This window comes from Staurois parvus, unplaced genomic scaffold (assembly GCF_062004578.1).
Source record: "Staurois parvus isolate SC_StPar_1 unplaced genomic scaffold, SC_StPar_1.0 ptg000288l, whole genome shotgun sequence".
In the NCBI taxonomy this organism is placed as follows: domain Eukaryota; kingdom Metazoa; phylum Chordata; class Amphibia; order Anura; family Ranidae; genus Staurois; species Staurois parvus.
This window is the reverse complement of record NW_028318084.1, coordinates 494,383-518,518: the sequence shown is the minus strand read 5'-3', so window position 1 is coordinate 518,518 and position 24,136 is coordinate 494,383. Positions and strand designations below refer to the sequence as shown.

At 46.2% G+C, this 24,136-nt stretch overlaps 1 protein-coding gene across 1 annotated transcript in view; it reads right to left on the bottom strand.

Moving 5' to 3' along the window:
• Positions 1-24,136, bottom strand: part of ITGA9 (integrin subunit alpha 9) — a 694,926-nt gene that overhangs the window by 502,138 nt on the left and 168,652 nt on the right. The gene's annotated exons all lie outside the window — the stretch shown is intronic.

The following is a 24,136-nucleotide window of genomic DNA, read 5'->3' as shown; positions in this document are numbered from 1 at the left end:
TTATCACATTAATTACATCAGAACTGAAATACAAAGAATCCTGAATAGTAACAGCAGCAAAAACAGTGTGTAAATCCCCAAAGTCTTCTCCCCAGTGCTTGTATTCAGCTCTCAAGTTTCATATTTTACACAGAATGCAGCAGCAGGCCATGCACCTAAAAGTCGAAAAGTTCACTTTAAAGCTGAACGTTGGGCGACAGCAGTCCTGGAACATTAGCTACGTACCAGGGGCGGACTGATAACTCATGGGGCCCCCGGGCAATAGGGGATCATGGGGCCCCTGTGCCCTTGCCCAAACTCAAAAAAGCCTATGAAAAAGGTACCAGGGGCATCTCATGGGGCCCCCTACTGACCCCAGGCCCTCAGGCAGTGCCCAAGTTTCCAAATGGTCAGTCCGCCCCTACTACGTACCAATAAGGTACCTTCGTTCCTGAGGCCGTAAGAATCATGCAACCCCTAACAGTGATGTAAGCATTGAACTTATGTCACTGAATTTATAATATAAAGTATCTTGCATCCTTTCAAAGAATATAAGGTGCTCTGTGACTGGACAAGGGGAGACTGATGTCTATACATCCCTTGTCCAACCACATAACCTCGCAGAAACAGCTGGTAAAGCACACACAGCATTTCCAGCATTCTTCCTCTTGCTCAAAAGATCAGTCTAGAGGTTTTGTTTTGTGTTTTTTATTGGGGTACGATGAACTTGGATAGAGATGGGGAGCATGAAATAGGAACTATGCAAAACCTTCTGGCTGTAATGCACAACCTCTGGCTGCACTGCACACTCCTGGCTGTATTGCACTTGAAAAATAATGTCCCGCAGGATCTCTAGGCTAACTGTGACTTGTACTCCTTACAGATTTTCAAAGAACCACACTGGCACACTCTGCAGCACTGGAGTCTTGTACTCACTTAGCCACAGGATCATTGTTTGCCTTCTGCTGATATCCACCAGGATCTTCCTAGTGAGGGAGATGTAGGCTCACACCACCTTTGGACAACTTGGGCTCTCTCCCACAGCTTCCTCCTGGCTCTCTCCCATGAGCGTTCTTCTAATCCAACTGGATCCTAAGACTCGGATTTGTAAACAGGCCTCCCAACTAAGCCTAGCTGGGAGCTCAGTGTCTTCAGGCTGGCCTCCTCCCAAACTTCTGCCACAGGGGGCAGATTCCCCACAAAGGGGTCTCCTCATGCAGGACTGGACCCAGAAACACTGCCCTCTGCTACTCAGGCCTCACACTACTTATGGGCTCTCCCTCCACCTTCTGGGCACAATACCCCAGGGATTTGCTGAAGTTGGAACTTCAGAATGTAGGCAGACTGTTATGTAGGCTGCCTGTTCTGTAGGCTGCCTGTTATGTAGGCTGCCTGTTCTGTAGGCTGCCTGTTATGTAGGCTGCCTGTTCTGTAGGCTGCCTGTTCTGTAGGCTGCCTGTTCTGTAGGCTGCCTGTTCTGTAGGCTGCCTGTTCTGTAGGCTGCCTGTTCTGCTCTCCCTCCTTCCTTCCAGAAGCCTCTAGAAGACAAGGAAAATTGGAACACAACAGCATTGTGGGAAACACAGAGCAGCCCTAAGCAATCAACCCCTTCCCCACTGTTTAAATAGAAGCTGACCTCAATTTACCTAGCAGCCTACTCTAAACTAGGAGAGTGCAACACACAGAACGCCGTATATTGTGTCCCTTTAAGTTACTACATAACTGGCCTTAAAGCCCATAAACTCAAAGAGGAACTTAACCTGGGTCATAAAAAAGGCTGCAGCTACAAATACTGTAGCTGCTGATTTTTAGAAACAAATACTTACCAGTCCATGGAGTCCAGCACTGTCTTCCCTGCAGTTGATTCTTTGGCTTTAGCTCTCCAACACTGCCATCTTGGATTTGGGAGACAGCTGTGACTTCCTGATGTGAATGAAGGTCTTAAGGTACAGCTTTAAGACAAACTAGGGCAAACTGACCTCCCTTGGCTTCTTTTTTACTGCACATATTTTTCTTTTTCTAAAGGTCAACTTGGATTTTAAAGCCTGTCTCTGGCATTTGTTTGTATGCCGCTGTATAGTCTGCTGCATAGGCAGACTGACAACTCATGTTGCCCCCGGGCAATAAGGGATCATGGGGCCCCTGTGTCCTTGCCCGAACTCAAAGCACACCCAAAAAAGCCTATAAAAAAGGTACCAGGGGCATTTCATGGGGCCCCCTACTGACCCCGGGCCCTCGGGCAATGCCTGAATGCTCGAATGGTCAGTCCGCCCCTGGTCTGCTGTAAGTTCTCATGATTGGTCTTGTACCTTAGACAGGAACAGGGCTTCCATCAACAGTCTGAGGATCACCATGTGTAGTTAGGGCTGCTGTTAGAAACTATGGGGCCCCATACAGCCACCCTGACAGGTCCCCACCCCCCCAAAAAAAACACAGTTTTTTAATGCTTCAGTTATGAATGAACATAGTGAATGATTGGTACCGATCACTCGTATTCATTCAGGAAAAGAAGGGGCTGCTAAATACTACATACTGTATTTACTGGATCCTTCCTCTACTCACCATGCTGAAGGATCCTATTGTGTGCTGCCAGCTGCTAGTGAGATGGAGAGGAGGGAAGTTGGCAGCAGTGCGAGGGTGAGGGCACACAGGGGGACCTGGGCAGCTGGGAGAAACATAGGGTGCAAAGGGGGGGGAAATGGATGCAGTGGGGGGGGTAATTACTGGAACCAATCCCCTGTATGGCTCTCTGCAGCAGCTGAAGGTCAGTGGGAGGGAGAGGAGGAGAAGCAGGCTTTCAGCTGCTGCAGAGAGAGCCATACAGGGGATTGATTCCAGTAATTGCCCCCCCCACAAATCACCCTCCCTATCTACAACCGATTCACCCAGCTGTGTCTTCCTGGGCCCCTCTGCTGGCCTGGGCCCTGTACAGGAGCATTGGTGGTACCCCCGTATCCACGGCCCTGTGTGTAGTGTGTAGTAGATAGGTGAAGCACCATCTTTTGTGAGGCCCAGTCCAGAGTGGGAGATGTTCTTATGCTGGATTTAGATTTGTAGTTGGACAAGAAACGTGAGCACCATATTCCCGGCATGCTAACCTGATCTAGTGACCTCCCATTGTCCAAAGAGTTTGACAGTAAAACTGGGAACAGAGCAGGAGTTCAACAAGCATGCGTAGTCGTTCAGATATGCCCAAGCCATACCCACTCAGCCAAAACATTTTACCTAGTTTGGGATAAAGTAGAAGGATTAGAACATCTCTCAGGTTTTTTTAATGCTGTCTGGGAACCCACTATGGACTGTCTCAGGTGGTACCCTTTTCCTAAGTCTGAAAGTGAGAGTAAATCTCCACAAAGGAACATAGACAGGAATAAAAAACCTAGAAGCTGATTGGTTTCTATGTAGAACTGCACCAGATTTTGCACTGTCCAGTTTAAGTAAATAACCCTCATAAAATGTGAGCAGCAGTATTGATTTGGTGATTATTATTTTCCATAGGTGGTTGTGCTGGGGTTTTGTTTTGTTTATGATATATTAAGTAGGAACAGGTATGTTTTTAGCTTTGTTGACTTTGTATGCATTACTTACTAGCCAATCAGAAAATATTTTAACTGGGCACATATTATTTTGTTAAGTATCTTCTCATTACACAGATCATAGGGGAGAAAACATTATGCAAACATATTTCTTTTAATGTATTGTGTATTCATTCAAGTTTTCATACAGCTCATTTAGGCCTTGTTTAAACAAGGCAGTAAAAAATAGGTGGGTGAGCATCAGTTTTACCTCCCATTGACTGTTGAGCTGTAAGTCAACATAGCCAACAGCCATGTTAGTACTTGTCCACAGCATAATTTACAGTGCCTTGAAAAAGTATTCATACCCCTTGAAGTTTACAACATTTTGTCATTTTATAACCAAAAATCTACATGTATTTTATTGGGATTTTATGTAGGTAGATGATCCCAAAAAAATATGTGGGACTTTTTAGGCAACTCCATATACAGGTGAAACTCGAAAAATTGGAATATCGTGCAAAGGTTGATTTGTTTCAGTGGTGCAACTTAAGAAGGTGAAACTAGTATATGAGACTCATTACATGCGAAGTAGGATGGTTCGGGTCGTGATTTGTCATGATTGTGATGATTATGGCTAGACTCATACACCTCACCAACCGCTCCACATCTGCCACCCCCCTCTGCCAATCCCTTCACTGGCTCCCGATTGCCCAGCGCATCAAATTCAAATGACTAACTCTGACCTACAAAGCCATTCACAACGCCGCCCCAAACTACCTAACTGACCTGATACCCAAATACCACCCTACCCGTGCCCTTCGCTCCTCACAGGACCTCCTACTCTCTAGCTCCCTGGTCTCCTCATCCCACGCCCGACTGCAGGAGTTCTCCAGGACTTCCCCCATCCTCTGGAACTCCCTACCCCAATCCATCAGACTGTCACCTACCCTCCTCACCTTCAGGCGCACCCTGAAAACCCATCTCTTCAGGGAAGCCTACCCCACCCTCACCTAACAACCGATCTCCTACCACTCCATCCCCCACAGCCTCCTGTACCATTATCCCCTCCCTCCTAGATTGTAAACTCGAAAGAGCAGGGCCCTCAAACCCCTCGTGTAGTGTATTGTTACTGTTTTGTCTCATGTTCTGTCCCCCCAGCTATTGTACAGCGCTGAGCAAACCCTTTGGCGCTATATAAATACTGTATAATAATAATAATAATAATAAAAAAACAAAATGTTATTAATCCTTACAACCCTTGGCTGGAGTTGGAATTTTAAAATATGTTGCACAGCAATTAACAGATATCTTGGATCCTTTCCTCCAGTGCAGGTCAGGGAATGATAGGTAGAATCTGAGCAGTCGCTATTGGCAAACACTCACTCATTCAAACATTTTAGCTCAGAAGTGTCAGCAAAGTGGGTTTTAAACTAGGAACACTTTGAAAGCAAACATAAATATTACAGACCTTAAATACAGGCTTCTTATCTACTGTGTTCTGCAGACAGTGGTGCATTGAACCTTATGAAAATACCACGAAAATTAAATTATAGAAAATTGCTTCCTGTGAAATACGCCAGTCTGGTCAACGTTGAGGATCACCAATATGCAGTAAAGTGCAGCAGGGTTTTTTTTCCTCACATGGATGGCTTACAGTGGCATTTTGATGAAGTTGAATAGATTTCACTTCAAATAAAAATAGAGAAGAGTACCATTTACAAGTTTCAGTAAATTGAAGTATGTAACTCTGAATGTAAATTATTCCAGGGAAATGTAAAAAAAAACCCCACATTTTGTGCAGATAGTGACAGTGTCCAAGACCATAAAACAAAGTGGGCTTAACTTTGCAAAAGAAACAGCGCCAGTAATAAATATTATCAGATTTGCCAACTTTCCACTGGCAATGCATTTTACTAAGTACTGGAATACCAGAGACACTTGAATACACTACCATTCTTCCACTTATGTACATGAAAATGTTTTCTCCAACAAAATAGAACTATTGCACAGAAAAAAAAAAAACATTATTGGGAGCAACCTCCCCCCCCCCCTCTCACCCACCTTTTTTATTTTGTTTGATTGTTTCCTTTCTGAACACTTCCTCACTCTGAATTTTCTGTCATTTCCCTATCCTTCCTCCCGTATTTCTCTTTCCTTACTTTGTTTTTCATCCTTTCATATCCTTTCATCTCTGAAATACATGAAAATTTCCCCATTTTTGCTGCAAGTGCAGACGGACATACCTTGTATACCTGTTGATCTACCAAAAAAACGAAGAGCTCCTGTCTTCCTGTAGAAAGCTGCCATTGCTGCGTGAAAATCCCATGCAGTGTTGTCAGCCCTGCCCAGTCCTCTCCTGTTAGACTACAGAAAACTCCCTTGTGCTCTGTAGATGAGGGACAGGGGAGGTGTTCTGTAGTCCATCAGGCAAAACCTCATTCAGAACTGCTTAAATATAACTACATAAAACATTAGGAAATAGAAAAATGTAAGCTATACTATCATTTTCAAATGAGTAGGGCCCTCTAACCCCTCGTGTGCAGTTTGTTGTTGCTGTACTGTTTCATGTATTGCCCCCCCTTTATTGTACAGCGCTGAGCAAACCCTTTGGCGCTTTATAAACTCGATGTAATAATAATAATAATAATTTTGTAAATCAGACGTACTGTACATACTACCGTTTCAGAATTCATCTAAACATAAAACATTTTTAGAGGTAAATGTCAGCTGTCCATGATGAAGTGAGCTAAATAAGGTAGGTGCCTATACAACAACGCAAAAGACAGACACTGCTTGTATTGCATTACTGTAGTCCAATTCCAGACAAAATTGGACACAGCAAGATGGGTTTGAACCTCACATAGACTTGATGACTGTGTCCCAATAAATTCTCTATTCTTGCTCTATGTGATACCTATCACATAAATAGAAAATGAGATGAAATCGCCTTCATAGGACACAGACAGCAATAAAATCCTGAACAACATACTCAAAGAGGCGCTGAGAACTACTAGACTTGCAAGTGTAGTCATATAAAGGAAAATGTCTCAATAGCAACGTGGCTCCCACACAGCAAGCCCCCCCAATCCTTCATTGTTGCTCAGAAAGTGCTGTCACGTTGTTGCTCCGTATGTCTTGTTCAATACTATCACAGTTTTCTCTTAGTCCAGCCAAGTTTTATCCTTTGTTCAGCCCTGATGAAGGGGGAGTGGTGTTGCCCCTGAAATGCGTTGACTGTTTTTATATGACTTTATCGACAAATAAGATGATCTGATCTGGTTTGTGTGAGGCGTGTTAAGGGTGCCAAGTGGGGTGTATGTAACCATTATCTTGTCTTATCATTTTCTCCACTCTTTTTCTTTCCTTTTTCCTTCTTTTCCATTTCCTGACACACTTAGGGCAGCCATATTGGATTATTAAATTGGAATGTTCTTTGTTCACCCTCCACCGTAAGATAACTGTCATAGCTAGATAGTTTATTTGATCTCTTTTTTCTATGAGAGGATCTTCCTAGTCACAATCTTACACGATTGATGTATAATTCATATGACTTATTCACTCCTTTCGGATAGTGATCGCTCTTCTAAATTATCCCATGGACATTGATGTCTACTGTAGTTTCTCTTTGATGCATATGCTGCCTTAACCCTTACTTTTGGAATGTTGTATATTCTTGCCAAGTATCATGTCACTATTTTGTGGTTGTTATTGTTACTCTTTGTCTACTTTCTGACAAATCTTGAATAAAAATGAAAGGTTAAAAAAAAAAAATGATCTGGCACTCAATTTGTATTTCTATGCAATAAAATCCTGACAGAGGTTCTAAATCTTGCAGACTTTAAAAATTTACTTTTTTATCCCCATGGTTCCCCTTTGGAGGATTCCCTCACTTTTGGTTTTGTCAAACATCCATCATGTGGACAGGAGGTAAGGTGAAATCTCCTTAAAGCGGAGTTCCACTCACACTGTGAAAAAAATAAAAGTCAGCAGCTACAAATACTGTAGCTGCTGACTTTTAAAAAGACAGCCACTCACCTGTCCCATGATCCCGCGGTGTCCTCCCCGCAGCCCGTTTCACTGGCCATCCTGTGTTCCAGGCGCCGGCATCTTCAGTGTGGGCACCCAGCTGTGACGGCTTCACATCCGGGTGCCCACTGCATAAGCACGAGTAGTGCTGCGCTTCCTAAATGGCCTTGTAGTCTTCTGGTGTCAGGGCAGGAGCTGGGGAACGGACAGGCAGGCCTAACAATGTAACGCACTGGCTGACGACAACCACCACCCACAGACCGAAGTCCCTCAGGGCGCGGAGTCTAAGTCCCAGGCTGCCCTTCACCAGGGCCCCTGATGGTGGGGATGGACTTGACGCAGCCAGGAACCAGGTCGCGGCCCCCGAGACACCTCAGCTGCGGTAATGGCCGCTGCCAATGGCGTGTAGCTGGTGGAAGAGACAAAAGAGTAGTCAGACAAGCCGGGGTCAACAACAACAGGACAAAACAGTACAGGACAGCAGACGAGAATCACAGGTCACGAGCCGGGTTCAGCAACAGAGGGTCAGATCAAAGGAGAATACAAAGAATAGTCAAGTCACAAGCCGAATCAGATACCAGGAGAGTAACGAGAGTCAGAACATAGTAATAGCAACACAAAGACACAAGACACAAGTGCAAAGAGCATGTGCGGGCCACAGGCTTATATGTCATCAGCCACACCCCTCTGGGGGATGGACCACAGAAACCTGAAGGCATAAAAGGATTCCCATCATGCACAGCAGAATCCAAGATGGACGCCAGCACATGGAGTAACATAACCTCAGGGAAAAGGTAGGACCTTGACAGTACCTCCTCCTCAAGGGCCCCTCCCCCTCCGCAGCTCAACAAAAGGTTTCTGAGGAAAGCGGGTATGAAAAGCGCGGAGGAGGGCAGGAGCATGGACATCCGCGGAAGGAACCCAGGAACGCTCCTCGGGACCATAACCGCGCCAATGAACCAGGAACTGTAATCGACCGCGCACCCATCGAGAGTCCAGGATCCGGCTCACCTCATACTCCTCATGACCGTCAACCCGGACAGGACGGGACCGAGGAAGAGAGGTAGTGAAGCGATTGCAGATCAGAGGTTTCAACAGGGAAACATGAAAGATATTGGAGATCCGCATCCCAGACGGAAGGGCAAGGGCATAGGCCACCGGATTTACTTTGCGGAGAATGCGGAAAGGACCGACAAAACGGGGAGCTAGTTTGGGTGTGGGCACCCGAAGATTGAGGTTGCGAGTAGACAACCACACCCGATCGCCGACCTGGTATGAAGGAGCGGGCAACCGTCTGCGATCAGCCTGGAACTTCTGGCGCTGACCTGAGTCCCTCAAGGCCCTCTGGATCTGCCCCCATGAGGAACGCAGGGCAGCAAGATGGTTCTCCACAGCCGGAATGTCCTGTGGTGAGAACCTCTCAGGTAATACCGCGGGTTGGAACCCATAGTTGGCCATGAAGGGAGACATCCCGGAGGAGGAGTTGACCGCCGAGTTCCTGGCGAACTCTGCCCACGGCAGGAGATCGGCCCAATCGTCCCGATGGTCTGAAATATAACACCGAAGGAATTGTTCTAAGGCCTGATTGGAACGCTCCGCAGCCCCATTGGACTGCGGGTGGTAGGCTGAAGAAAAGGAGAGACTAATGCCCAACTGGGAGCAGAAGGCGCGCCAGAATCTGGACACGAACTGACTCCCGCGGTCTGAGACAATCACCTTAGGTAACCCATGCAGGCGAAAAATCTCCCTGGAAAAGACCGTGGCCAGTTCTTGCGCTGTGGGTAATTTCCTGAGTGGAATGCAATGGCACATCTTGGAAAACCGATCGACGATCATGAGGATGACCGTATGACCCCGAGACACCGGGAGGTCTACAATAAAGTCCATCCCTAGATGTGACCAAGGACGCTCCCCATTGGGAATGGGTTGCAGAAGACCCAAAGGGAGATGCCGTGGAGACTTATTCTGGGCACAGATCGAACATGCCGCTACATAAGAGGCAATGTCGGCACGGAGGGTTGGCCACCAGAATAAGCGAGAGACGACCCAACACAGCTGGTTCTTCCCCGGATGCCCGGCAGTTTTGGCGTTGTGGTAGGTACGCAGCAGGCGGGTGCGCAATCCCTCGGGTACAAAACATCTACCCTCCGGCTTCCCGGGAGGAGCATCAGTTTGAGCCGCCAAAATCTGCTCCCCAAGGGGAGAGGTCAGACTGGTGCGAATGGCAGCCAGGATCTGATCTGGAGGTATAAGTGAGATTGGCTCAGAATCCTCCCTGGACAATTCAGAGTATTGCCGTGATAACGCATCAGCCCTGACATTCTTGGAACCAGGCAAATATGAAACCACATAGTTGAAGCGTGACAAGAACAGAGCCCATCTGGCCTGGCGGGGTGTCAATCTCTTGGCCTCCGAAAGATAAGTCAGGTTCTTGTGATCGGTAAGAATGAGGACCGGAACCACGGAACCCTCGAGCAGGTGCCTCCATTCCTTGAGAGCCAGAATGATGACCAACAACTCCCGATCTCCAATCTGGTAGTTGCACTCAGCCGAGGAAAGCTTCCTGGAGTAGAACCCGCAGGGAAGTAGGGGTCCATCGGGCGACCGACACTGAGACAGGAGAGCCCCTACTCCCGTCTCGGAAGCCTCAACTTCGAGGACGAAGGGCAACCCAGGATTGGGATGCGAAAGAATCGGAGCCGAAGCAAAGGCAGCTTTCAGAGCCTCGAAAGCTATGATGGCCTCGGATGGCCACTCGTGAGGGTTACTCCCCTTCTTGGTTAGGTCAGAGAGAGGCTTTGCCAATGTGGAGAAGTTCTTGATGAACTTCCGATAGTAGTTGGCAAAACCCAGAAAGCGCTGAATGGGCCGAAGACCATTGGGACGAGGCCACTGCAGAACCGCCGCAACCTTCTGAGGGTCCATGGAAAATCCTTCCGCGGAAATTATGTAGCCCAAAAAGGCAACCTGGGATCGATGGAACTCGCACTTCTCGAGTTTACAAAAGAGTCCGTTCTCACGCAATCATTGCAGCACCTGCTTGACATCCTGGACATGGGACTCCATGGAGGTAGAGTAAACCAAGATGTCATCCAGGTAAACCACTACGCACTGCTGCAACAAATCACGAAGGACATCGTTTATGAATTCCTGAAAAACCGCGGGCGCGTTACACAATCCGAAGGGCATCACCAGGTATTCGTAGTGCCCATTTCTGGTGTTAAACGCGGTCTTCCACTCATCCCCCTGTCTGATCCGTACGAGGTTGTACGCCGCCCTAAGGTCGAGTTTGGTAAAGACGGTTGCTCCCTTAAGGTGGTCGAACAACTCAGAAATCAAAGGAATTGGATATGCATTTTTAATGGTAATCCGATTGAGACCCCTATAATCGATGCAGGGCCTCAATTCCCCACCTTTCTTCTTTACAAAAAAAAACCCTGCTCCTGCTGGGGAAGTAGACTTACGAATGTGCCCCCGGGAAAGCGCATCCACAACGTACTCCTCCATGGCCTTATTCTCCGCAACCGAGAGAGGGTACACCCTGCCACGTGGAGGAGTGGCCCCGGGTTGCAAGGATATGGCGCAGTCGTAAGGACGATGCGGTGGTAAGGTACCAGCGCGTACCTTATCAAACACGTCTTGGTACTCCCCATAGTCGGTGGGCAACGCAGAGTCCAAGGAGGCACACAATACCTTAACCGGCCCCCGGATGCAACCGGCCCCACACTGTGGAGACCATGAGAGAATCTCGGCTGTTTGCCAATCGAAGGTTGGATTGTGCCTCTGGAGCCAGGGATACCCCAAAACCACCGAATAGTGTGGGGAAGAAATCACCTGAAAACAGGCCAACTCCCTGTGAACAGCCCCAATGGCTACCTCTATTGGCAGAGTCTCGTGGGTAACCTGCGGCGGTTGCAGGGGCCTGCCATCTATTGCTTCGAGAACCAATGGGGCAGCACGAGCCTGCAGGGGAACGGAGTGCTGTGCAGCAAACGAGCTGTCCAAGAACAACCCACCGGCCCCAGAGTCTACCAACGCCTGGGCCGTCACCGAGCCCTCCGTCCAAGAAAGGACCACGGTGATCAGTGGCTTATCCTTGCGGAATGCCAGGGACGAGGAAACTCCACCCAAGATCTGTCCCCGACATGATCTCAGGTGCGAGCGTTTCCCGGACGGACCGGACAAGACTGCCGAAAGTGCCCACCGAGGCCACAGTACAGGCAGCGACCCTCCCGACGCCGAGCGGCCCGCTCCCCCTCGGAAAGGCGAGCAAACCCCAGCTGCATGGGTTCCCCACCAGACAAGCTATCCCCAGGAGGTGTGGGAGGAACGGGTGGGACAGAAAACGCAGGTGCCAGTCGATTGGAAGGCCTCCGCAGGCATTCCTTGAGTGAAGGCCTCTCCCTGAGCCTGGTGTCAATCAGGATCAGGAAAGAGATGAGCTCCTCCAACACCACAGGCAGTTCCTTAGCTGCAATCTCGTCCTTCAATGTGTCAAAAAGACCATGGGAAAACGCAGCCACCAGAGCCTCATTGTTCCAACCGACCTCTGCCGCCAGGGTACGAAACTCTATAGCGTACTCGGCCACGGTCCGTGAACCCTGATGCATGGTCATGAGCAGCTTGGCCGCCGAGGCGGAACGAGCCGGTACGTCGAATACCCTACGGAAGGCATCGACAAAACCGGAAAAATCTTGAATCACCGGGTCGTTCCTCTCCCATAAGGGATTTGCCCAGGCCAAGGCCTTGTCTGAGAGTAGTGAAATTAAGAACCCCACCTTTGACCTCTCAGACGGAAAGGCGTGGGGTATTAATTCAAAATAAATACCCACCTGGTTGAGGAACCGACGACACTGACTCGGCTCACCCCCAAAGCGCTGTGGAAGAGGAGCAGAACCAGTCATACCTCTGGGCGCCGCTGATGCAGCCGTCGAGGTGGTGGACGCAATAGGCGGAGAAGCAGCGGGAGGGACCACCGGAGCGACTACCGGCCTAATAGCACCAGGAGCCAGGTGTGCAGTGCGTGCAAGCAGAGTTTGCAACGCCTGAGCGAACTGATCCAACAGGTGATCCTGTTGATCGAGTCTGGCGACTAGCATTGGGAGCGAAGGCGTGCCTGCACCGTCAGGGTTCATGGCACTTGTGTAATGTCAGGGCAGGAGCTGGGGAACGGACAGGCAGGCCTAACAATGTAACGCACTGGCTGACGACAACCACCACCCACAGACCGAAGTCCCTCAGGGCGTGGAGTCTAAGTCCCAGGCTGCCCTTCACCAGGGCCCCTGATGGTGGGGATGGACTTGACGCAGCCAGGAACCAGGTCGCGGCCCCCGAGACACCTCAGCTGCGGTAATGGCTGCTGCCAATGGCGTGTAGGTGGTGGAAGAGACAAAAGAGTAGTCAGACAAGCCGGGGTCAACAACAACAGGACAAAACAGTACAGGACAGCAGACGAGAATCACAGGTCACGAGCCGGGTTCAGCAACAGAGGGTCAGATCAAAGGAGAATACAAAGAATAGTCAAGTCACAAGCCGAATCAGATACCAGGAGAGTCACGAGAGTCAGAACAGAGTAATAGCAACACAAAGACACAAGACACAAGTGCAAAGAGCATGTGCGGGCCACAGGCTTATATGTCATCAGCCACACCCCTCTGGGGGATGGACCACAGAAACCTGAAGGCATAAAAGGATTCCCATCATGCACAGCAGAATCCAAGATGGACGCCAGCACATGGAGTAACATAACCTCAGGGAAAAGGTAGGACCTTGACATCTGGGACCTGTCACGTGTTCCTGAAGACTATGGGGAAGGAGGGTAGGACAACCTCCGCTTCCGATCGCAGCAGAAGTGGGAGCAGTTACCTGTCAATTTTTGGCACCTGCTCCTCCCCCCCCCCCCCACTCCCCAAAGGTGCCAATTATTAATGGGGAGGGGGGACCATTCTTTAAAGCGGAACTTCCCCTTTTGTGTGGTCCCTTTTACATGGGTTGTGCCCACTCCACACATCCTTGAACAGATCCCCTACTGAATCGGACCCGACCAGTATTTCAAATTTGTTACATCCATGTATATTGAGTTTGTTTGTACCTGGATCTCAGCAGACTAGTGTTAGGTCTAAGAAAAGGCGAATGTAAACAAACATGCGTATTGACTTCTGACTACCTCAGATCCGTCATGTTTAGGTCTTAACCACTAGTACGCATATACGCAGCCTCTCAGTGGGTGGGCTTTAACGCCGAGAGGCCACATATATTGGAATGCTTGCCTCCACCTCCCCGCATTTAGAACCTTTTACAGGGCGGGGGCAGGGGTTAAAGAACTGGAAAAGGCTGCAGACCTTTTCGGGGTTTTTTTCCCATTCAGATCTGCCTGAAAAACTAACAGGCAGACCAGATAAGGCGACCAGTGTGAAATGACCTTATTGGAACACAGGCAGAAATGAAAAGCATGCAGAAGCTTTAACTCCCCATCCCATACTTTATCCAAAACATAAAACATGGTTTTGGCTGACGTTGGGCTTTAAATCTTTTGGTGAACAAGTAGTGATCTTCCAGTTTCTGTGGGACTAAAGGTATAATCATGTTCTTACAATCCTCTTGTACACAAAGTCTTGTGGCTAGGCTGAATACTTCAGAGGCTGAACCGGTTTACAGCATTCAGTTGCTAGCCGGTTTATGGGTACTTGATGTGTGATTTCTAATACGTTTATAAAATACTTTTTTTCTGTCAGAATAATAATTTAATATAAGTGTACCCACAATACTTTGGCATTTCTGCTTTTTTTTCTGGTTTGGGCCTATAAATAAAAGTTTGTAAACTGACACATGTATTTTAGTGCTCGTCACAATCTGCAGGCACCACATATTCAAGTTACAGTCAGGTCAGCCATGCTATGCAGAGCCCTTTCTCCTCCCTATACTCTGGGAGGTTGATTGCATTAATAAAGGCTCAGGAATGTCAGTGTGTGGTCTGAGAGATGTAGTAGTATGGTAACAGGAGTACACAGAACAGAGGCAGAATACAAAGAACACAGTAACTTTCAATGCATTATTTTAGGGTAATGGATGACATTATGACTGGATGATGTGCGTTCACTGAATTGTTTTATCTAATCTAAGCATTCCGTCTTTTGTGATTTGTCTTGAAACAAGACATGTGCGTGTCCTGATCTTCATTCCACTACCACCGTTAGAGGACTCTGAAGTAAATATAGTCATCCACGTTACAAGCAGTTTATAATTGGGTATAGAATAAAGTGTACAACACAGGCGAAGGCGGTGAGCCGCAAGGAAGACCTGTCCAGGGGCGGACTGACCATTTGGAAACTCAGGCACTGCCCGAGGGCCCGCGGTCAGTAGGGGGCCCCATGAGATGCCCCCGGTACCTTTTTCATAGGCTTTTTTGAGTTTGGACAAGGACACAGGGGCCCCATGATCCCCTATTGCCCGGGGGCCCCATGAGTTGTCAGTCCACCCCTGGTCTCATTATTTCCTCTGCAGAGAGTGTGGGCTCGAATACTTCTCTGTATTGTAGCGTGAGCGTCTTGTATTGTAGTTTTGTATTGTATAGTGTGACTGTTTCTGAGAATCAGATTACACAGGTCTGCAACTAAAAAGCTGTTTGATTATTTTCATCTAATTTCCATGTATTTTGGTGTGCTGAAAAAAAATAAAATATTGAAAAAACTCCTAGACGTCATGATTTGCCACAAAATGCAAAATTGTCTTGCCCCTGGTACCTTTTTCATAGGCTTTTTTGAGTTTGGGCAAGGACACAGGGGCCCCATGATGCCCTATTGCCCGGGGGCCCCATGAGTTGTCAGTCCGCCCCTGGGCCTGTCTACAAAGTATTTTGTTTGAGGAAAGCACATACTATGTAGCCTATGAGAGCCAGAAGTACATATCTGGACCTGGGTGGTGGACTTTGACACATGTGGACTTTGACATGTGATAGATAATTGAAAAACGCCAGAACAAGATAGGAGTGCCTTTTATTCTGTTTTTTTTTTCTCCTTTCAAATGCTAACATACTGAGGTCCCTCCACACAAGCCAGAGTGCTAGATGTAATCTTAGATTCTGACCTCTCCTTTGGGCCTCACATCCAATCACTGGCTAAATATTGCTGCCTTAACCTCCACAACATTTCCAGAATTCACCCCTTCCTAACTAACGACATCACAAAACAACTTATTCAATCCTTGACTACTGCAACTCCCTCCTTGTTGGCCAACCTTTACACAGGCTATTCCCCCTTAAAGTGGAACGTTCGGTATGAAAAAAAGCAATGGTGAACAGGCAGGAAAAGGGGTGGACTGACCATTCGAGCACTCTAGCACTGCCTGAGGGCCCGGGGTCAGTAGGGGGCCCCATGAAATGCCCCTGGTACCTTTTTATAGGCTTTTTTTGAGTGTGGGCAAGGACATAGGGGCCCCATGATCCCCTATTGCCCGGGGGCCCCATGAGTTGTCAGTCCTCCCCTGGGCAGGAATCAATGCAGTAGAGACATGTTTTGTCTCTTCGGCATTAAAGTTACTCACCTGCCTGTCCGCCCCTGTACAGTGAGCCGTGTATGGGCAGCTCACTATATATATTCGGCGATGCCGAATCTGTCTGAACTCTGGCTCATGTGCTGGAGTGATGTCATTCTTGCCCAGCCAATGACAGTGGTCAGTGATTGTGACCCGGAGATGTCAGCGGCCGATGATGCATCGCTGGAGCAGAGGTAAGTATAATTCTACTTTAAGTCTATTATTATTATTATTCAGGATTTATATAGCGCCAACAGTTTGCTCAGCGCTGTACAATATAACGGGAGACAATACAGTTCAATACAAGAGGGTTAGGAGGGCCCTGATCCTGGGAGCTTATTATGAATGCTGCTGCTTATACACCTTACTAATTGATCCGTGACTGCTTTACCTCTCTGCCAACCATTTCACTGGCTTCCACTAGCCCTCGCCAGTTTTCTTTCTCTAGTTTGATTCTAGTTTAACCACTTGAGCTCCTGAGGATTTACCCCCCTTAATGACCACGCCTCTTTTTGCTACTCGGCGCTGCACTAATTCAACTGATAATTGCGCGGTCATGCAATGCTGCACCAAAACGAAATTTACGTCCTTTTTTTCACACAAATAGAGCTTTCTTTCGGTGTAATTTGATCACCTGTGCGCTTTTTATTTTTCACGCTATAAACAAAAAAAGCCAAAAATTTTGAAGAAAAACAATATTTTTTATTTTCAGCTATAAAAAATATATAGTAAACTCAAAGTTGGTTATAAATTTAGGCCAAAATGTATTCTGCTCCATGTTTTTGGTAAAAAAAAAATCCCAATAAGTGTATATTGATTGCTTTGTGTGGAAGTTATAGCGTCTACAAACTATGGTATAGATACTGCAATTTACGCCATTTTTCTGCTATACAGCGCTGCGCTAGTTTAACGGACAATTGCGCGGTCATGCAATATGGTACATAAATGAAATTTACATCCTTTTTTTCCCCACAAATTGAGCTTTCTTTCGGTGGTATCGCCTGTGCGGTTTTTATTTTTTGCGCTATAAAAAAAAAAGGCTGACAGTTTTGAGGAAAAAAAAACAATATTTTGGACTTTTTGCTATAAAACATGTCCAGTAAAAAAAAAAAAAGCAAAAATCAAATTTAGTCATAAATTTCTGCCAAAATGCATTCTGCGACATGTCTTTGCTGAAAAAAAACGCAATACGTGTAAATTAATTGGTTTACGTGAAATTTATAGCGTTTACAAATGGCGGGAAAGATACTGGGGTTTTTAGGGGTTTTTTATACTAATAATGGCGGCGATCAGCAAATTATGGCGGCGATCAGTGACTTATGGCGGCAATCAGCGACTTATGGCGGGACTGCGGTGGACATTCTGACACTGGGGGGTACTGACTTGGGGTCACTGACATCCCCAAAAACACTAATACAGTTATCAGTGCAAAAAAAAAAAAACTGACACTGTACTAATCACTGGGGAGGAAGGGGTTAACTTTATTTAGCAGGGAAGGGTTATAGGAGTGAGGGGAGTGTTTTACTAGGGGGCGGGGGTGTGTACTGGGCGGGACAAGGCTGATAGAGAAAGAGAAACTATTCTTTCTCGATCAGCTCATCCTCGAGCTGACAGAGAGGTGACAGACAGCACAGCTACTGCAGCTGTGCTCTCTGTCACCGTTTACCGCCGATCGCCGAGACATAGCCGCTAACGAGCGGCTGTGACCCGGCAACTGACATCTGCGGCGGTGATCCACAGGACAAATAGGGCGGCAGCGCGCCGCGCGCCGCGCGCCCCCTATTTGTTTACAAAACGCACGTTTTAAAACGTGGTTTTGCCTGTGAGTGCCGCCCTGCCGCCGTATATGTACAGTGGCTGGGCGGCATGCGGTTAACAAATTTAAATTTCAAAGCCGGTTGGGTCCTATCTCAAAGTCGGTTGGGTCCTATCTCAAAGCCGGTTGGGTCCTATCTCAAGACTGGTTAGGTCTTTATACAGACAAAAATGGGAGGAGGATAGTGGTATCACCTTTTCGAATGAGGATTGGGATTCCATGGTGGATAACATATGTAAGTGCTCTAGATCTCTTTCTGTTCGTGAGACGGCACTTAAGGTTTTAACCAGATGGTATTACACCCCATCAAGACTACATGTTCTGTTCCCACAAACATCCCCCTTCTGTTTCCGGGGCTGTGGCCATGCAGGAACTTTGGTTCATATATTTTGGGACTGCCTGACCATATCTCTGATTTGGTGCAAGATATCTGAGGTGGCTACCTCACTGGCGGGTACCCCGGTACGATTGTCTATGCAGACCTGTTTATTGGGGGCTCATATCCCGGGGGTCTCTGATGCCATTATGAGATTGATACATACTATATGTATTGCCACTTTATGGTCAATTGCCTTGCATTGGAAATCCAATACTGAACCCTTGACCTCCGTTTTACACAGAATTGATACTGTAATGCTCATGGAACGCATTCACTATACCCTACTGGATGGGATGCACTTATTTGATAAAAAATGGGGATCATGGAGGGATTATAGACATTTATTGCATGATTAATTACATTCCCAGTGAAAGTTGAATGGCATATACTGTTGACAGCTGTATCATTTAACCTAACTCATCGTTTACACATCTCATGTGCTTGCTATCTAAATTTTTTTTTTTCTACTTCTTTTCTTTCTTACGTTAATATACTTTTCTGTAATGTACTATTCAAAAGTGCCTTGTTTTTGCTGAAAGTTTTATTTGAAAATGTACTGTTGTTTTACAGTCTACTTTTATACAATAAAATCGTTTGTAAACAAAAAAAGACTGGTTAGGTCCTATGGCAAGGCTGGTTAGGTCCTACACACATCATTATATTGGCATTTTAATGGCCATCTGCTTAAAGAAAATAGGTGATTGTCCATTTCTTGCACTGAGTGTGCATGTGACACTGAATGATTTGAGGGAAACTACAGACTGCTGTTTGGAGGCTTGCACAATTTGCTGAACTTTTCTTCAGGTACTTGTCTATCTGTAGTCTTCTCTGCTCTACATCCATTCAAAGTCCAGAATTTATAAAGCTGGTCTGAGAGTTCAGAAAAAATTGCACTCTGCAGAGCTCAGTTAGGAGAGCTCAGTTAGGAGAGCTCTGAGAGCTGATTGGAAGGAAGTGGCACACCACCCTCCACAGAGCTCACAGGAACAGAGCTGAAGCTGTCAATCTGCTACAGGTCCCGCCCCGATCACCATTTTTTTCATGGTGTTAGAAAAACATGTAAGAAGTGACTCATGATGACAGCAGAGTAATGAAGCAGCAGAAAGAAATGCCACTTTGCTTTTAGTGCTCTTAACTGAGACAAGTACATACTATAGAGGGATATGCCTTATTCATATTTCATGTCTGAGGTTTACAACCACTTTAACCTCCTTAGCGGTGTTCCCGAGTGTAGCTCGGGGTAAAATTTCTATACCAAAAGCGGTAACCCCGAGCTACACTCAGCTTACCATGCGGCGCTGCTCTGGGGGTCCCTGCAGCACTTACCTTGTCCTTCGCTCCCGCGATGTGTCCCCTGCAGCGTCCCCGGCCATCTCCTCCGGCCGATGCCGGCATCCGGCTTCTGTGTTCCGGTCCCTGTGACGTCGGGACGTACGGGCGCCGTAAAAAATGTCATTTTTGCTGTCATTGCTATTTCAATGCATTTCACATACATTTTGTCCCTACTGCTTTGTCCTGTGTCCTGCCTGCATTTTGAATGTTCTTTCTGCCTGGAAACTTAGAAAAGTCCATGGGCGTCCAAAAAGCGTCCCTTTACGTCAAAAGCGGTTTTAGAACAGTGATAGTAAATCAGAACCACTTGCAGAATTGAGTGATAATGATTCGTGGGGGAAATTCGTCATCAAACACTGAAAACGATTTTGCGACTTTGCTCAGCGATGTGCGAATTTGCCTCTGTATTTCAAACTTCAGTGTTTTTGGTTTGATTATATTATTGAATTAAATTTATTATTATTATATTATTATTTTTTATGATTATTTATTAAATTATAATTTATGATTTCGTGTTTCAAATTTTATCCTACCCGGGATGTTTAATAGACTCTTGTTCGGACAGATTTCAGTGAGTTATTCCTAAAAATTACAGCCTACAATAAAAAACTACATATTTCCATGCAAAAAAATGGTACCGCTTTCAGCACCAAAAATCGGAAAGAATCATACCGCCGGGAGGTTAAGGTAAAGAAAATGTTATGGCGACGGTGAACTATATTTTGTGATAGTATTTTTATAATTTATACATGTTGAAATCATACTCAAAATTATTTGGACTCCAAAATCAGAGAATTGCCCAGTGAACTTAAGTTTTCAGTATAATCAATATCAAATTAAGCGTGAAACGTGATTTTATATATAATGTAATAAGGAAATATTTTAAGTGCACATCAGGCTCTCATTTTTCTCTTATCAGATGTTATATAACTTTCTTAATTGACACACTAAGGCCATTTTACATGTGTAAGGCAAAGTTCCAAACAGATAGTGTCCCAGTGGTAAATGAATGTAGGACTCCAGCGCAACAAGACGTTATTAACCACTAAACCACAATACTGCCTAAAGGCAGTTAGCAATATCCTCTGTCTGTCTTTATAAACAGAGGTTTCATTATTTTAAGAGACAATCGTGGCTTCTAAACAGTAAATCACTGTGGTTACACCACTAATTAGTACATGAGCCTTGGGCTTAAACTAGATGAAACTGTTATGTCTCCGATCTACTGACATGCTGGCAGAGCAAATTTTTACTGAAAAGTAAAAATATATTGAAAGAACAAAGAGATATTGCTGGCAAAGACCAGCTTAAACAGAGGGCACTGACAGACCCTGGCACATTGGACACTAGCCCCAGATCTCCGGTCAAGTGTCCCTGGGACTCAGCCATTACTTTCCAAGTTGGGTAAGAGTGCTAACTGCTTGTGTTTATGGAAGAATACCGTGGTTGCAAATGGGGGAATTGTTATTTTGTGTAGCAGACACATTATTATTATTATTATACAGTATTTATAAAGCGCCGATAGTTCGCTCAGCGCTGTACATTACGAAGGGGGACAGAACATGTGACAGAACAATACCAATACAATGCAAAACATGAGGGGATTGAGGGCCCTGCTCCTTGGAGCTTACAATCTAGGAGGGAGGGGATAGTGGTACAGGAGGAGATAGCTGTGGGGGATGGAGTGGTAGGAAGAGTGGAGGAGGTCGGCAGATTAGCAGGGGGTGGGGTAGGCTTCCCTGAAGAGATGGGTTTTCAGGGTGCGCCTAAAGGAGAGGAGAGTAGGTGATAATTTGATGGGTTGGGGCAGGGAGTTCCAGAGGATGGGTGACACCCTGGAGAAGTCCTGGAGGCGGGCATGGGAGGAGGAGACCAGGGAACTAGAGAGAAGGAAGTCTTGTGAGGAGTGGAGTGTGCGTGTTGGGTGGTACTTGGATATTAGGTCAGTGATGTAGTTCGGGGCAGTATGGTGGACAGCTTTGTACGTCAGTGTTAGGATTTTGAATTTGATCCGTTGCGCAATCGGAAGCCAGTGGAGGGATTGGCAGAGGGGGGGGGTGGAGGACACTGAGTGGAGGCCAGTGGAGGGATTGGCAGAGGGGGGTGGAGGACACTGAGTGGAGGCCAGTGGAGGGATTGGCAGAGGGGGGTGGCGGAAACGGAGCGGTTGGAAAGGTGAATGAGTCTGGCAGCCGTATTCAGGATGGACTGAAGCGGGGATAGCCAGCGGCGAGGCAGGCCAGTGAGGAGGGAGTTGCAGTAGTCGAGTCGTGATATGATGAGGGAGTGGATGAGCTGTTTAGTGGTTTCTGGGGTTAGGAACGTGCGGATTTTGGCGATGTTGCGGAGGTGGAGTCTGCACGAGTTTGTTAAAGATTGGACTTGGGGCTGGAAGGATAGGTTGGAGTCCAGAATGACACCAAGTATTCTTACCTGCGGGACGGGTTTGATGGTGGCGTTGTTGGACATGATGGAGAAGTCAATGGGGGGGGGGGTGTCCGGGCTGGGGGGGTTTTGGAGAGGTTCAGTTTAAGGAAGTGGAGTGACATCCAGTCTCATATGTCGCTCAGTAGGTGTGTGATTTGGGCAGAGACCGAGGGGGTGAGGTGGGGGGTTGAGAGATAGATTTGTGTGTTGTCACATAAATGTATTTGTGTGCCATTTCACCTCTAGTATGAACAAAGAGAAGCTGTATTTGTGTAGGGTCAGCTTTACTGATGGGCAGTGGTAGAATATAAAACGGAGAAAGAAAAGAGTTAAACCAATCAAGGCAAGGATGACAAAAAGAAACCCTCTTAACTCTGCAACATCCTACCCTTGGTGTGCTCTTGGTCTCTTGGACCTTTGCAACACTCGTGACCTTATGCAGGCCACATATGAATCTTTTTCTAACAGACTGATCGCAGATTCAAGTCCAGATTTCAATTAATTCATCAAAGTTTGAGCATCATCATCATATAACTGGCATGGCGGTGAACAGGGACACTGACTGGTGACAGTATGAAAAAAAATATATTTATATTTAAAAAAAAAAAAATATATATATATATATATATATATATAATTTTTTTTTTTTTTTTTTTTTTAAAGTCAGCATCTACAGTTTCTGTAGCTGACTTTTTTTTTTTTTTTTTTTTTTTTTTTTTTTACAGGAGACTGCAGCTCCGCTTTAATTTAAACATGTCAATTATTAATGATAATACAGTGCTTTAGCAAAGTAATACTATTCAGTTACAGTTCACATCTACATCTAATTTTAGCCAATTTGCTAAAGCCACGAAAACTGCCAATATTTTTTGTCCGATTCAGTCATCATGTGCACAGAACCAACTACAAGAGGACAAAATGAGCAACAAGTGCAACAGATGGACAACAGGACCCAGAAAGGAAGACCCAACAAGAAAACACAGCAGGCACAGCACAGGTAGGTTCCTAGGGACTAAGGATTAGCTAGGTTCGGATCAGAACTCAGTCTGAACCCATGGGAAGTCATTACATGAGCTACAGACAGATTCTACTGTAGTAGTGCTACTGCTGCAAAATGACAGCTGGGGGTTCAGATGGCCGAACTGGCCAAATATGGTCAGTTTATTCTGCTGTTTGCTGAACTACGAACAGGCTGGGTTCAAGTCCAACTCATGTTCAACCCAAACACAAAACTCATCTCTGCTTGTAACAACAATGAAGATGTACAATAAACAAGTGTAATGTTCATTTTAAAGCAACCCGTCTCTCTGACCTGGACAATTTGTACTTAATTCAGTGCCTAAGTGGTTAGCACTTTTATCTAGCAGCACTAGGGTCGTTGGTTCAAATCCCAACCACAGCACCACCTGAATGGAGTTTGCAGTCTCCCTGTGCCTGTGTGGGTTTCCTCCCACATTCCAAAGACATGCTGGTAGGTTAACTGGCTCCTGTCTGAATTGGTCCTAATATGTATTAACCACTTCCAGTCCGGACACTTTCCCCCCCTTCCAGTCCAGACACATTCCCCCCCTTCCAGTCCAGACACATTCCCCCCCTTCCAATCCGGACACTTTCCCCCCCTTCCAGTCCGGACACATTCCCCCCCTTCCAGTCCGGACACATTCCCCCCCTTCCAGTCCGGACACATTCCCCCCCTTCCAGTCCGGACACTTTCCCCCCCCTTCCAGTCCGGATGCTTTCCCCCCCTTCCAGTCCAGATGCTTTCCCCCCTTCCTGTCCAGGCCAATTTTCAGCTTTCAGCATTATCACACTTTGAATGACAATCGCGCGGTCATGCAACACTGTACCCATATGAATTTTTTACCATTTTTTTGAGACAGATAAAGCTTTAATTTGGTGGTATTTATTCACCACTGGGATTTTAATTTTTTTTGCTATGTAAATGAAAATGTCCAAAAATTTTGAAAAAAAAGGTGTTTTTCTTATAAAATATTGCAAATAAATAATATTTCATCATAAATCTTGGCCAAAATTTATTCCGTTATCTTTTTAGTAAAAAAAAAAAAAAAGCCAAGTTAGTTTATAACCAAAAATTATAATTTTTAAACATTTTTGTTTACATTTTTA